Raw genomic sequence first — 16,509 nt, forward strand, 5'->3', positions numbered from 1 at the left:
CCGGTTTCTGGCATTCCAGCCTTCTTCAGCCCGGCTTGCTTGAATCCAGTGGCAAAGTGAGCAAGGCACTCATTTCTGAGCATACCCTGCCACACTTATGGCGGCCAAAAGCGGTACAAAAGGTAGAGCTAGAATCAAGGCTTTTTTGTTCACATCTGCAGATTAGGGAGCAGATGATGAATTATGTGGCTAAGGCAGAAAATGTATAATTGTGAAAAAGTCGGTGCAGCCAAACAGTTGCATAGTTTCAGTGGCCCTGCTCATACCTCTGACTAGGTCCACAAGTGCTCCTCAGTGATTCCTTCTTTTTTTGTCTCACTAAGTTCATAGTTGAGCTTCTATGGAAACGAAGAAGACTAAACTTGAGGTTACCACCACACGACACAGACTACCATACCACATAATTACTCTCCATAACACATAATCCCACTCTACATAATGACTATACACTAAATACCACATACTTTCTATACACATAATTTCACTGCACAACATACCACATAACTCCACTACACACAACGTACATCCACTCCACTCCAAAAAATATTAGTAAAAAACTTTTACATTTATGACACCAATAGCTAAAACTCATGCAAATGCAAAACCTATAACATTGCAAATACTTCTTTAACTAGTAGTCACGTTTGCAGATTGGTGAAGCAAGGGTGCTGGGCCTCCTACCAGCGCTTAGGAATTCCACTGCGTAGGATTTGAGGAGGTACCAGAAAGGCTTCTTGGCCCCCAAAGTCTCTCAGGAGTAAAGTGGACTTCATCCCTCATCCCGTAGTCTGCCAGGAGGCACTTTGCAGAGTGGTGGAGAAAGGGGGCATGGCCTCCGAAGACGTCCTAGCAATCCTACTGTGTGGGACTTACTGGAGGTAACAAGAGGGCTACTGGGCCCCCAAGGACATCCTTGGTGCCAAATACCCCTCCTATTACCTCCAGTAAGTACCACACAGCAGGATAGCTAAGTTCTCATAACAGGCCACATCCACTTTGACCGCCACTCTGTAAACGCACTCCCTGGCACGCTCTTAGATGGGGATTGAAGTCCCCTTCGCTGCTGGGGGTCCTTTAGGGCCCAACTAGCCTATCTCTTACCTCCAATAAGACACACCCAGTAGGATTGCCTAAAAGTGGACACCGGCCATGCCCCCTTTCTCCATCACGCTGCAAACGCGTTCCCTGGTGCTTTCTGAGTTGGGGGATTAGGTCTCCTTGAATATTGACGGTCTCTGGGGGCCAACTAGCCCACCAGGTACCTCCAGTAAGCGCCACACAGCTGGATTGCTGAGAGAGGTCTGAGGTCATGCCCCTTTATACACCACTCTGCAAACGCGCCGCCTGGCGCACTGCTGCTTGGGTGATGAAGTCTACGTGTGTCCTGAGGTCCTCAGCACACAACAGGACGTCATCGCCCCAAGGGCAGTGCCCCAAGAGGCACGTTTGCAGAGTGGTGTAAAAAGGGGAGTGCCGTCGGACTACCTCTCAGCAATCCATCTGTGTGTCTCTTAATGGAGGTACCTGGTGGGCTAGTCACCGATCGGTGAGCAAGGGAACTGTGCTGCCGAAATGCTTTCATTGGAGGCTGAATAAAAATAATATGCAACTGCACAAGGCTTCGTCATGCTCGGTTATTTATTCCTGGTTGTGAGGAGTTGTGAGAGAAATTGTGGGGAAAAAATATATATATATATATAATATATATATTCAACAAAACAGGTTGCCTCATAGAGAATGGCAACAAGGAAGGAATCTCTCGTAGGCTGAGGATGACTGCACATGTGCAATTCAGCGTCTCTCACATCATACAGCTCAATGCATTTTAAACTGAAGTCCTTGTTCACGCGCCAGGAATTAAAAAAGCAACAACAGCTGCAAGGAGCACCACGTTATTTCAATGACCATTCCGCCCATATGGGCCTGTCACTCAGGTGCTTTGCCTTCTGGTATTTGCAGTGCTCCCGGTAAGTATTTATCCAAGTGGGTGATGTGTGTGGATGTATGACGTTACGACGCGGTCTTTACACCGCACTACCATTACAACGCAGGTTTTACAATGAAAGTTGTTACCACGACTTGCGCTGGGTGCTGGCTTAGGAATAGTATAATTTACTATTCCAGCTCCAGCCACGTACAGTAGGGAAGGTGTTGGAATAGTAAATCTACTATTCCTTAGCCTAGAGCACCCTCCAGCGCAAGTCGTGGTAACGACTTGCGTTGTAAAAGCAGCGTTGTAATGGTAGTGCGGTGTAAATACCGCGTCGTAATGGATGTTCCCCATACAAAACCATTGAATTCCTCCGTCATAGTTAGTTGTACTAGCTGTAACTCTCGCACCCGCAATCCACTGGTGATGATGTCACATATTACATCATTCATGACATGGTCAGTGACATCACTGATGACCTCAATGATGACATCTCAAATGACATCACTGATGACATCATCCAGTGAATGTGGTTTTGTTTCATATGTCAATTTGTATTATATGTATATATATAGCAATATGCTTTGAAGAATGACTGGATGTATAAGTGTCTGGATGGAGGAATTAGTAGCAGTGTGATTGACTGTTTACTTGACTAATTTATAGTGTATGACTAAATATATTGGATAGTGACTAAACTGCGTGAATTTCTGTATTATTTTCTCAGTTGTTGTGTAAACTGCTGCACTATTTGGTTACTAGCTACATGAAAGTGTATATTAGTTATTGATTAGTTAACTGATTATTTGTATGGGAGAGTGAATGTGTGTGAGGTTCGGTGGGGGGGGGGGGTGTGACTGCCCAAAGATGTGTTAATAGTTGATTCAGTAGGAATATGACGTTAAGAGTTATTATAATAGTTGTTTGGGTGAATGAATATGTATATGGATGTGCTGATGAGCAAATATCTCTCTCAATGGTACATGTCCAACAAAGTAGAATAATAAAAGGCAGTGTATGTGACATTTGTTGTATATAAAAAAGTATACATAAGACTCATTGATTGCATGAGTGACTGTATGGATAAATGTATACTTGTAATAGTGATTTTATAACACACTAAGTATGAGTTACGATCTATATAAATAAAGGAAGTCGTTTTTATATAAGTGTGTAGCTGAGTAAATATAAGTATGATCCATTGTTTGCATAAGTGAGTAAGATGACTGCATAAGTAAACAGGATGTGTACTGGTGTGTAATGTCAATATAGGTGTATAAGTATATTTGAGAGTGTTCTATTGAACATTGACAGCATGTATGAGTGAATCTATAGGTAATTGATTAGATGTTTGTGTAGATCTAGGAATCACTGAGTGGGTTTTTAGATACTTGTATTGCTGTGTCAATGGATTCAAATATGTTACTCTGTATTTTACAATGAGTGATGAAAGATTATAGTAGTGTATGATGAGGTGTATCTGATTGTCACATGGATTATGTCATCAGTGATGTCATTTGAGGTGTCATCAGTGATGTCATCAGTGATGTCACTAACCATGTCATGAATGATGTAATATGTGACATCATCACCAGTGGATTGCGGGCGCGAGAGTTACAGTTAGTTCAACTAACTATAACAGAAGAATTTCAATGGTTTTGTATGAGTGAAATGTCCAGCTAACTATAACACCCCTGAAACCTATGTTTTTTTCAATGAACTTCTAAGGTTTTTTTAAAGGATAATTCTTAACTATTACCTGCCTGAAACCTATATCTTTTTTCAGTGGATTTCAAAGGTGTTTAAAATAATAATTCCTAACGATAACCTGCCTGAAACCTATGGTTTTTTCAGTGAATTTCAAAGGATTTTTAAATGACAATTCCTACTTATAATGTTGACCACTTCCCCATATTTTCAACAACAAACTAAATCTGCAATGCCACCTAAAAAATCAGGCAATAGTTCCACTTACCACTAACAAATTAAAATCAACATTTAAGTACTGTAAGAACGTCGAATATGTACTGTGTGAATTACATTCAACTCACACCCATGTTTAAAGAGCAATATGTAATAGAGGTTCTAATTATATACTTCCAACACTTAACAAAATCACAATACCAATGCCACAATCACCACAACCATCCCCACGGACCCCTCCCCCCTACTACTTCAGAGGCAGCACAAAACAGTACTACAGACCTTTCCAAAATAATATATCTCCTCAACAGTACACTACCTTAATCTACAGAGATGTGGTAACCAAGTGTGTATAAGGGAAAGAACTCGAACATCAACAATAATATATACAACGCTAAGACTACCGGTGAAATACTATACACAATTCACTATAGAAATCAAAAACTTTTCAGTGTGTACATATACCATTGATACGTGTAGTGTACTGAATAGTGGACGCAACCATACTATCTCAGACACTGGGGAATATTTCGCTCATGTAGCTGTGTTCACCCCTCCCCCCTTTGAAACAGAAGCGGAGTGGGCTACTCCAAAGTACACAACGTCAACGTAAGACTATAAATAATTAGGCTACACCTTGGGTGTGGTTCACTTCTGCAAAGAGAAGAGACCCTGCCACAGCAAAGGTCCACACCCTGCCAGCTTGACCGCGTGCTTCCTCGATACAGGCCGATTGAAAGCCACAGCACCGCAGACTTATGTTTGTATCGACTTCTGCCTTCGATCTCCATTGCGGACAGCAAGGTTCACAACTTGAATTCAGATTTACATCTGTACTACGGACAGCGTTGAATCCAGCCTTGCTTTATTTAAGGTAGAGACAAATGGATTCTATGTCTTCCGATTTTGTAAAAGAATGTGACAAAAAGCATTCATCTATAACTGTGCTCACTACAGTCTTCAATCTACACTGTGGACAGCAGGGTTCACAACTTGAATTCAGCTTTGCATCAACACTATAGACAGCATTAAATCCAGCCTTGTTTTATTTAAGACAGAGACAATTGTACTATGTCCTCAGATTCTGTTAACTGTGACAAAATACCATTCATCGATCTTTGTGTCAACTACTACCTTCAATCTACACTGCATACAACAGGGCTCACAGCTTGAATTCAGCTTTCCATCTACACTACGGACAACATTCAAGATATCCTTGGTTTATGTAAGGCAGAGACAATTTTGTTAATGAATGCCTCAAAAAACATTCCTCAATGTCTGTACTAAGTACTGCCTTCAAATGTACACTGCGGACAGCAGGGTTCACAACTTGATACGAGAAGTGGAAAAGCACTACAAACAACATTTAATTCACTCTCAATGTATTTAAGGCAGAGGCAATTGTACTGTGTCCTCAGATTCTGTTAACTGTGACAAAATAGCATTCATCGATCTTTGTGTTGACTACTTTCTTAAATCTACACTGCGTACAACAGGGTTCACAACTTGAATTCAGCTTTCCATCTACACTACGAACAGCATTCAAGATATCCTTGATTTATGTAAGGTAGAGACAATTTTGTTAATGAATGCCACAAAAAACATTCCACTATGTCTGTACTAAGTACTGCCTTCAAATGTACACTGCGGACAGCAAGATTCACAACTTGATACCAGAAGCGGTTAAGCACTACAGACAACATTGAATTAATTCTCGATTTATTTAAGGCAGAGACAATTCTACTGTGTCGTCAGATTTTATGTGACAAAAAAGCATTTGTCGATGTTTCTGTGGACTACTGTCATAAATGTACTCTGCGAACAGCAGGGTTCACAACTTTAATTCAGCTTTCCATCTATACTACGGATAGCATTCAAGATATCCTTGATTTATGTAAGGCAAAGGCTATTTTGTAAAAGGATGCCACAAAAAACAGTGAGTTCTGTTTTCAAACGTACACTGCGATCAAAAGAGTTTACGGCTTCATACCAGTGGCGCATAAGCACTACAAACAACATAAAATTCACTCTTGATTTATTTAAGGGAGAAAATACTACTGTGTTGTCAGTTTTATCTCAGCAATGAGGCATACTATCACTTTTAAGTGGAATTCATGCAGAATCCAATCAACAAAACACATTACTTCAATGACTTTCCCTCCCCAGACCACGCATTATCGCAGAATATGTACACGCTAAGCACCAAAGATACTAGTAACTCAGTGCACCAAAAATTATTATCATGTGGCCTTACTAAGGCATGATTCACAACACAAAAAACATTACTATCAATACAGCCAGCTTGGTCCACGCATCAGCGCAGGTTCCACAGAACCTTCTTGTTTTACATACAACTAACTCAGTGTAAACCAAAGTAAGTATAACACCTATCAAACCCTACATAATATCCCTTTATTATGCTTCTTAGAAAACGTATTTTATATCACTTATAAATTTTGCTCAATAATAAAATGCACGCTGCATACATTTTCTATCTTCCACTTCACTCATAATTGCAGATGATGCACTCTACCCTAAGATGTACATTGTGGATAACAGGGTTTACAACTTGAATTCACCTTTTCTTATACACTACAGACAGTAGGAAATTCAACATTGATTTATTTAATGCAGAGTCAATTATTCTGTATGTATTCAGATTTTGTTTAAAAAAAAGTGAAAAAAGCATTGTTCTATAACTGTACTGACTACTAGCTTGCATGTACACTGTGCACAGTAGGGTTCACAACTTGAATTTACCTTTTCATCTACACTATAGACAGCATTAAATTCAGCCTCGATTTATTTAAAGCAGAGAAAAAAATAGAGCTGTTCCACTGCTAGTATGCGCAACCACCTTCAATCGTTGCATTCTGTGAACTATGATAACAAAGAATGTAGAAAATTGCGCCAAAATGTACCTCCACCACCGGCAATACCAAGTACCTCTGGGGTATCACCTTCAACATCGCCACCAGGCATACGTCCACAATTTGAGAAAGTTAGAATGCACAGAGTGAAGTGCAATAGTTTAATTTGTTATGGGGAGCAATCAGTAGACCTAGTTTGCAGAGCAATTGATAACCATCGATGCTACTTTTTTTGTCCCCTCAAAGTTCATATAGTCCAGTATACAACAATGAATGATTTCAGTACAGCCCGCTCAGACCACACATCATCGCAGGGTGAGCACACGATAAACGCCAGACGTACAACTAACTCAGTACACCGTAAATAATCGCCACGTGCCCTTGTTAAGGCAAAATTCAATAGTCAAAACACAATTTTACCAGTGCGGTCTGCCTGGACCACGCATCATCGCAGGCTGCACACAAACCGCCCCTACCTCAGTGCACCACAACTCATGAATCCTTTACGATAGAATGTTCTGTGTATTATTTCGCATACAATGCTAATACATAAATACAACAGAAGTCATAAACTGTTTATGATTAAATATCTGTGTATGATATCATGATTACTATTCTACTTATTACCAACAACAACGTAATAAAATGGAGTTGAGCACTCGTGCCCGTACCCACTTCAACTATCTATCTGTGTCTGTGTATTTATTATGTTTCTAAAATGCTGCCCCAAGGTCCTACCACATTATATTGTACTATAAATAGTGTATGCCACCATCTTACTGTGACAGTCAGTGTGGGCTATTCCTCCTTTTTTTTTTAAAGCATATTTATATAGCACAAAATCAACCCAAAAGTATATCAGCAATTTACATAAGCCCCGTATTTACAGTATATTTTCAGGAACGCGTAGATTACGTCATTTCTCTACAATAACAGAATGTGGACGCAACTCCGAGACTCAAACACTGATTTCCAGCATCAAGTTCTTCACTCTACCTGAATGGCCACATATGTATATATATTAGCTGCCCTTCAAGTGCCAAAAACTGCAACTTAAACCTTTCACAGCCCTGTATTACTACAGCTACAACACTCCATTGAATGTACAATAAACATTCATAATCGCAGAAATACGTCAGGTCCACCATCTTTTATGTGTGCAACTATGAACAAATATAGAGTCAATGATACCCCGTACCTTCCATGTTGGCCAAGTTGTGGAACTTTATAGATATAATGACACATTTGCGTTTAAGACCCGGGTGAAGTCAGCACTACAAAACGGATACCCAAATCAAATGATTTTTCATATAGCTCACGACGGGACCACGCCCATAGCTCCGGAATCATGGCTCAGAGCCTCGCGCAGCACTGGCATACGTCAGGCCAGCCCACTCCACTTACGCTAGCAGGAACAAACAAAAAAGCAACATTGCCCAGATTTTCATTGTAGTGATTTCTTAGTTCCAGGTCTAGTTGTCAATACCGCACATACACACTCCCTCATGACTGGTATACACCCACACCTTACCCATCCAGCACATGCGTCACTACACACAAGACCCTACCAATAAAAAAGACGGGGCACACATGCTCTACGCCATTCTAGAGTTCCTCCCATCGCAAGCGCTGTGATGGCCCGTCCTGGTGATTTGGACGCCTCATGTAGGTTTGAACCACCGAACAGTGGGCCCACCACTACGTGCGTGGCCTCTTTGGTCACTGAGTTAGTGGTACCGGAAGGGCTGAGCGAGTGAAGAACCTGCGATGATGATGATGGGAGCACGAGTATGTTGTTAGCCATACCGATATCAAGACTCGGCACCATACTGGAGATTTCTTAGTGGCAGATCAGGACTACATGATGTAGAAGGTGTCCTGTCCATTAAAAAGTGAGCAGTGAGGCCTGGGTGCGCATAGGAGGGAGTCGATGGGGTGCAGCAGACTGGATACAAAAAAGCAACGCAATGATTTAGACGAACTCAGTCCTATATAGTGTATCAAATTACACGTATATATTTTTTTTCCAATAGTAGGACATTTTTTATAATCGATCAAATGTCCGGAAGATAAACTATACAAATAGTACTTTTAAATGTGAGAGGGAACATGTGTGAAAGGCCGATGTTATTCAACTTCACATTAAGATAGTAACAATTACCAATCATAACATCTTTCTTTCACTATCTTTTAGATGCACAGCTTCAGGGTGCATTATGTCTCGGGACGTGGTGAAAAACACACCGGTGACAGAAAGGTGAGCTGCCAACATTCTTTGCAGTCACTCTTTCACTTCCTCTCTCCTTTGATAAAAAATTTACACACAATCTTAATTTCCTTTTTATCTTACAGGTTGTAATTCACAAATTGGCGCCCCCAACACCTCTAAAAGTCAACGTACGAGGATTCTGCGATGATGCGTGGCCATCGTAACAACTTCTGAGAAAGCTGCTTCGAAACGTAGTGCACCCTCTTGGAAACAGGCCAATGGCACAAGGTGAGCAAAAACACTTGTTTCCGAAACAACGACAAGTCATCAGTAAAAGGAGAAAGTGGGTAGTGTGCAGCAGCTTCACTGCATAGGAATGCACAATTACCTCCGGCCAGTGAGAATAGATAAGTTACAACAGTTTGAAGGGCAGATGTACGACCCCTTGCACCACTTTTGTGTCACTTTTAACATGGGAAGAGTGGTGCAAGGAGTTTCTAAATCTGCCTCTGACTTCCCAAGAAAAACACTCACCTCCGTAGTCTGCAAGTCAATGGGGTGCAACAGTGTAGATACCCAATATTGAGAACTCACTGCTATGTAGTGGGAATGCATGGGATATAGTACTTTGGAAAAAACACCGCACAGACACCTCCTTACAGTGGAACTTGTTGTAATATAGTATCCTGAGTGTACCAAAAAAAAAACGTATGTGTGCATTTGTATGTACTATGATATTACTAACTTTATATATTATCTTTCAGATCACTAAACTGGAGGGTGCACTATAAACCAGCACCTACTTGGACACACAACGGAGGCAAAAGGTGAGCTACGAATATTTTCTCCAGTATTAACTGCTCCATCTATAACTTTCTCTCTCCCAAGTTTTAATGTCGTTTTTTCTCTCTTTTCACTCTCTCTCACATCGTTTCTCTTTCTCTTTTAAAGATATGGACGCTGCTGTCCACTCTACCGTGTACAACCAAAGCTGAGTTCAAGTTGTGAACTCTGTTGGTCACAGTGTTTACACAAGGTAAGCAGAGTGGCCTAGATATACAATGCCTCTGATTAAATGCATTAGAAATAAAAGACCCTATTTACAAGCCCCTTGCGCCACTTTTGCGTCACTTTTAACATGGGAAAAGTAACACAAAAGTGGCGCAAGAGGCTTGTAAATAAGCCCTAAAGAATATTGTCCTGCATAATGACTTGATCTCTCACCTAATTCTGTCTCATCTCTGAATCATTTTAAAGACCTGTTGGTCCATACTGTAAATCTGACGCAGTAGGCACTTTCGTACAGACACCTCTTGAACGCAGGCCTATAAGAGAGGTGGAATGTATCAGGCACACTGCAGACGTGCAAATTAAAAATTATTGCCAAGTATTACCGTAACTTGTAATGTTTGACCTCAAATTAGTCACATCAATCTAATTTTGAACACTTATTTTCATTTTTGTTTTGCAGAATACCTACCGTACTTCTATTGGAGTCCATATCACATTTTGTTTATTATATTGTTTTGTTAAAGTTATGTTTCTAGTTATTTATTGTTTTGCTATCTTTAAGTTACGTTTCCAGTTATTTATTGTTGTTTTAATAAAAGTTAACAAAAAAAAGTATATACGTTTTTATTGGGGGGAGTAGCGGTCCCCAATAGAAAAGATATTTATAATTTGAAGTATAATTCTGAGGCTAACTCTTTACCAGATCTTTACCAGAGTCTATAGCCACGACTAACGGTTTCTATAGAAAAGTTTTAAAACTCCAGCACAGTAACTTTTTCCATTAGCAACTAAGGGCCCCATTAGGATAGCATGCGGAAAACCACCCGACCGCCATGGAGGAGGGAAACAACTGCCCGCCGGGCCCCCGGATAAACCGGCAGTCAAATTAGGAACAACCGCCAAAAAAGACTGACTGCTGCAGTAGCGGGAAAATCAAAACCGCCAATGTGGGCGGTGACATCCAAAAACCAACCGCAGTGGTCGGAAACGCTGCGGAAAAGTGGCAACCCGCAACGCAAAGTGGAGACACTGCACAGCAAATTAGTATATCCCTGATGCTCCTGTGGTACGATCCCCTGTTTCCGAATGCCGTGGTCGCACACAGGAGTGAATGGGAGAGACAGCGGAAGAGCTGCAGCATAGCCACTGCAGCAGACGGTATATGAAACACATGGCGGACGATGCTAAAACACTGCAACGATGCCAAACTTTGCACAATTCAAAGTAGCCATGCCCTCCAAATACACAAAACACATACCAATGAAAAAACAAATGCCAAAAAAACATACAATTCCCAAGACAACACCCACAACTCACCTGACAGCAAAATCCCATTTGGACACACGCACACAGCTGAGTATAAAACCAGCCCCTTTACTGACCACAATCCTTTGCAACAATCCAGAAGAGAAGGGCATACACCAGATCTGACAGAAGAGGCAAAAGAACACAGCACACACACCACCACCACAACCACCATCACTATCACCATTACAATAGCACCATCAATCCCCCAGCACACAACACACCTCACACATCAACACCACACCCACCACACACACCCATGCACCCACAAACACTTCCAACACCACGCACCATGGCAGCACAGAAAATTCCCAAATTCCCGAATAGTGAGTTGATAGTCATGGTAAATGAGATAGTGAGAGTGGAACCACAACGGTTTGGTAGCCTGGTCTAACAGACACCATTAGCCACAAGGACACAAATGTGAGAAAGGATAGTTCAAAGGGTCAATGCAGTAGGGACCACCCCGCGATCCAAGAAGGAGATCATGAAGCGGTGGCATGATCTGAAGAGGGTTGTCAAAGAGAGGAGGAGCAAGAACTGGGAGCTGGCTAACCAGACTGGCAGTGGCCCTCCCATCCCACATAAAACATTCACACCATGGGAGGAGAAGGTGCTTGCCATACTGCATCTTGAGAGTCTCACAGGATTATCCGGGGGAATGAGGCTGGTAAGTACAAACAAATGGCAACCAACACACTGATAAATACTTCCTTGCATAACCCAAACAACATTGCATTGTTCACCCTCACCTAACAGGTAGCTAGCCATCTTGCTTGGGAGGCTTGTTTGGGGGTGGGAGACCTGTACCAAGACTCCCACCATACCCCCTATCCCACACCCCAGCAGCATAGAGTCCTCCCCAACCAGGAGCATGTGTCAGCCATTGCATTGTTCACCCTCTGTTAACTTGCAGTCCTCAGGATCGGGGTCATGCTAAGAGGGGTCCACTTCTTGATTTAACCAAGCCTAGATTGCTGTTATAGCATAGGTCAGTGGAAGGATCAAGTAAGGGAAGGTAAGGAAAGGTACAGCAGGGAGGGAGATCTGAAACGACAAAACAGAAACCATGTAACTCCTGCTCCACAGTATACCATGAATAAGGCACTGATCTATATTCTAGGCTATACCTGTAAAGTAATAAAGGAATAGCAAATATATGAAGATAATTCTCTTCCGGCAATCAGGGGTATTCTGGATTAAGCATGGGTAAATTTTGCGAATTCGCGAATTCGCAATCTGCAAAATCCGCGAACTTTTGCGAATTAGCGGATTTTTTCTTTTTTTTGTGTGCGCAAGGATTTCTGCCAGTTCGCGAGGGTTTTTTTTACCAGTTCCCAAACGCGAACTTACTTGTCGGATCGCAACGGTCGCGACCATGTTGTTTCTACGTCTGGTTCATCATAGCACCCTCTGTTTCACCACTGTCACCCTCTGGTTCACCCATGCCACCCTCTGGTACATCACTGCCACCCTCTGGCTCTTCACTGTAGATTATGGGGTGAAAAGCACACCTGCCCTGCCTCAACTGACATGAATTAATTTGGGGCTGATTAATGTGTCACTGAATTTGAGCTGGCACCTGCTTCCTTAGCTGTAAGTGCTTCCTGATTAATGATGAGCTTGAACTTTTGCACCTGCTAAGTGCTTTCAGTTTTGCAAAATTCGTTAGCACACCTGCCCTGCCTCAACTGACATGAATGAATTAGGGGTTGATTAATGTGTCACTGAATTTGAACTTCTAGTCTGGCACCTGCTTCCTTATCTGTAATTGCTTTCTGTTGCAGTGTAATTTTTTTTAACAGGACCTTTGTGGCATACTTGTAGCTATTCTCTGAGCCTACTGTGAGGGTCAGAGCAGGGTCATAGAATAGTTGCAAGTAGGCAACTGAACTCTGGAGGGGCCCCTCAGGAAGCACTACAGGGAATGGTTACGAATGATGAGCTTGAACTTTTGCACCTGCTGAGTGCTTTCAGTTTTGCAAAAATCGTTTTTCTGCAATTTTGCAGGATTCGCGGGGCCCGAATTTGCGCGAGATCAAATTCGGAAGCCGCGAATTCGTGCGAATATGCAATTTGTTTTTTTGCGGCGTGTTAGTTCGCGTGTTTTTTTGCGTTTTCGCAAGCCGCTGGTAGTGCAACAACACGAAGTTACCCTAGCGGTCGTACATGGGCACGGCCATCTTGTTTGCGTGACGTATTTCCATTTCCGGGCGCTATGTGTAATCTCGCAAAGTGTGTGGCTCGCTAGTACAAGTTCGCGTGTGATCTCAGGGGAAATCTCGCGCGAACTTACCCACGCGGCCGTGAATGGGAGCGGCCATCTTGTTTTTCATTCATTGCTATGGTTCTGGGCATGCTTTCTGTATCCTCTCTCAATCTCTGCCATCCTTCACTTGTTTGAAGTTTTTTTATCTATTTTACTGATTATCTATCCCTCTATTATTCTAGTTCTATATTTTTGTGTTTTCTGCTACTTTTGGTTAATTTTAAACTACTTTTTTAAACTCTTTTCTTTTATCCTTCCCTATTCTATTTCTTATTTATTATTTACCTTCCTTTCTGCCCAGACCATGGTAAAGGGAGCCAAGAAGCAGCCCGAGAAGGGGAAGGGTCCCGCACCCCGTGCCCGGCTCCCGTGCGGGCGTTTGAGGGGGGAGCTAGTGATGCCACGGGAGATCTTTAGCGCAGAGGAGGTGGCCGCACTAGTGTTCTATGTACAGCGCCGCCGCCCCAGGACCATCATGGCAGGCGGCAAGATCGCAAGCAGCTACGGGCTCCGGGAGCGCCGGAAGCGGTGGGAGAAGGTGTGCCGGGCCATGTATTCTCACTCTCGGGTCCGGCGCACCTACAATCAGGCCACCCACCGTTGGACGGATCTCCTGGACCGGGAACACGACCTGCTCGACCTGCTCGACGTCGAGATCCCCGGGCTTGGTGAGTAGTAGTAGCTATTTCATCACTACTCTGTTTTCTCCTGCTCTGTGTGTTATTATATTGCAAATGTTTGTTTTTTACCAAGAGCAATAATGCTGCCGATTACATTGTAGGTAAATTATATTTCAAAATCTTCTGTGCATTTCAGGTGCACTGGTCTCCTTCTCAGTAGCGTTGCTACTATGCTTATTTGTTTTCGATTTTGTATTCATTTCATTGGCCTGAGAAATTATGTATAAGTGTAGTTTACAGAACTGCGTAATGCTAGACACTAAGGGGCAGATTTGCAATTACCGACGCTTCCCTGCAAAGTAGCAGGGATGCGCCAGTAATTGTGCGCCACGCCACCACCACCCATGGTGCGCCGTATTTACAATGCTGTTCACCATAGGCCCAAAACGTCACCAAAGCGTTACGCATCTGTGCCGTAAGGGCGCCGCATTGCTGGAGTTGCGTCGCAACAATGGAGCAGCTCGAGTAATGCTCTGGGGTGCCCGTTCTCCCCAATGCTGCGTCAAGCCGTACGTCTGCTTCAAGCAGGCGCAGGGTTTGAGTGACGCATCATTGTCCTAAAAGTGACTGATTGAAATCTTGTAGATTTCCCTCAGCCACTTTTAGGCTGCGTTCCTGCGCAGGAACGCCCTCCCTTGTGCCGGAACGCCCCCTGATGGCGCAGGGCTTTACAACTTGATGCATCTCCCATATGCGTCACGTTGTTAATATACGCCGCACCATGGCGCCTCTTTTGTTTTGCCGCTGCGTCACAAAAGTCACGCAACAATGGAGCAAAAGAGCTGCAAGGGGCTTGTAAATCTGCCCCTACATACTCAAGTCCAGTCCTTCCTTTGTACACCTGGCAATAAGAAGAAATAGTGGTGGTGTATTGATAATTTGAATATTTTAATGACTGGTTAATGTAGTAGGAAACATTTTAGTGTTGTCACTGATCTGCAATCACAATGTGGTTTGTCTGTCACTTCGCGTGCTGCGGACTGCTGCCTGCCAGTCCTAGGCGAACCTTTTTAGTAGTTTGTTTAGTGAGTTACATAACTTTCCAAGTCGACGGTCCACAAATCAAGCAATACTAATATCGTAGTAGACCACATGAGATAGGTCAATATATCCAGTGGAATAGTTGTCTATTTGCTATTTCGCCAAAATATTTTATTATTGTTCTTTTGAAATGTTTGATTTGGTTGACAACAATCATCCATGTTTTCGGGTCTTTCTTTCTTTCATGTTGTACATCAGCTCCCCCCAGGGTCAAGAGGACAGAGGAGGAGGTGGTATCGGCTGCTGCTGCTGTAGAAGACCACATGAGATAGGTCAATATATCCCGTGGAATAGTTGTCCATTTGCTATTTCGGCAAAATATTTTGTTATTGTTCTTTTGAAATGTTTGATTTGGTTGACAACAATCATCCATGTTTTCTGGTCTTTCTTTCTTTCAAGTTGTACATCCGCTCCCCCCAGGGGCAAGAGGACAGAGGAGGAGGTGGTATCGGCTGCTGCTGCTGTAGAAGGCCAGGATCGGTCAGGCGAGGGCTCCTTTACTGGCCCCGGCAAGTTTTAATTTTAATATAGAGTACTTATTTTTTCCTAGCGTTCCTCATTCGATTTTTTCTAAATCGTCTTTGATCTTCTTGTAGACTGTATCTAAATTCTTATCCTGCCTCTACTATGACTCCCTGTGGTATTACTAGATTATTCTTTTTAGTCTGTCTGTGTGGCTAACCAAGATTGCACATTTGGCAAAAGGTGTAAAACGAAACTCCCATTCTAGTCAGCAATAGCTCTATGCACTGAGTGCAGTCCTCTGAGATTGTCCATAATGTCTTTTCAAGTCTTCTAAATGTTTATGCTTTGACAATTCCCAACAATAAAATGTGAATGACCACCAAGAAAGAATAAGATACTACTTTACTTTTGGTTTGGATAGGAGGACAATCCATACTACTACTGTTGCAGGGACAAATCTGCACAAACAGAACTATGGACACTAAATAGTGCATTGTTTATCAATTATAATAGGCGCAGGTAGACTTTCCACATACCTCAGTGATATCAGACTTTGAAGAACCCCCAATCTCCTTACTGACTAGATAGTGTGGCAGAGTCATTTAGCTCCCGAATTCATCGATGATTGATCCCCAGTGATGATTATCCAACGCAGGACAAGAGTACGGAGTCAGAGTCCAGAAGTGTCAGAGGCACGGACTCATGCTTGCAAATTGCAAAACCTTTTGCTCAGTCACTCTTGACCAAAAACCATAGAGTCTATTTATGTTTTAAAGCTTTATTAAAAGTAAAAACATTTTTAAAAT

This window comes from Lissotriton vulgaris, chromosome 3_1 (genome assembly GCF_964263255.1).
Source record: "Lissotriton vulgaris chromosome 3_1, aLisVul1.2, whole genome shotgun sequence".
Taxonomy (NCBI): domain Eukaryota; kingdom Metazoa; phylum Chordata; class Amphibia; order Caudata; family Salamandridae; genus Lissotriton; species Lissotriton vulgaris.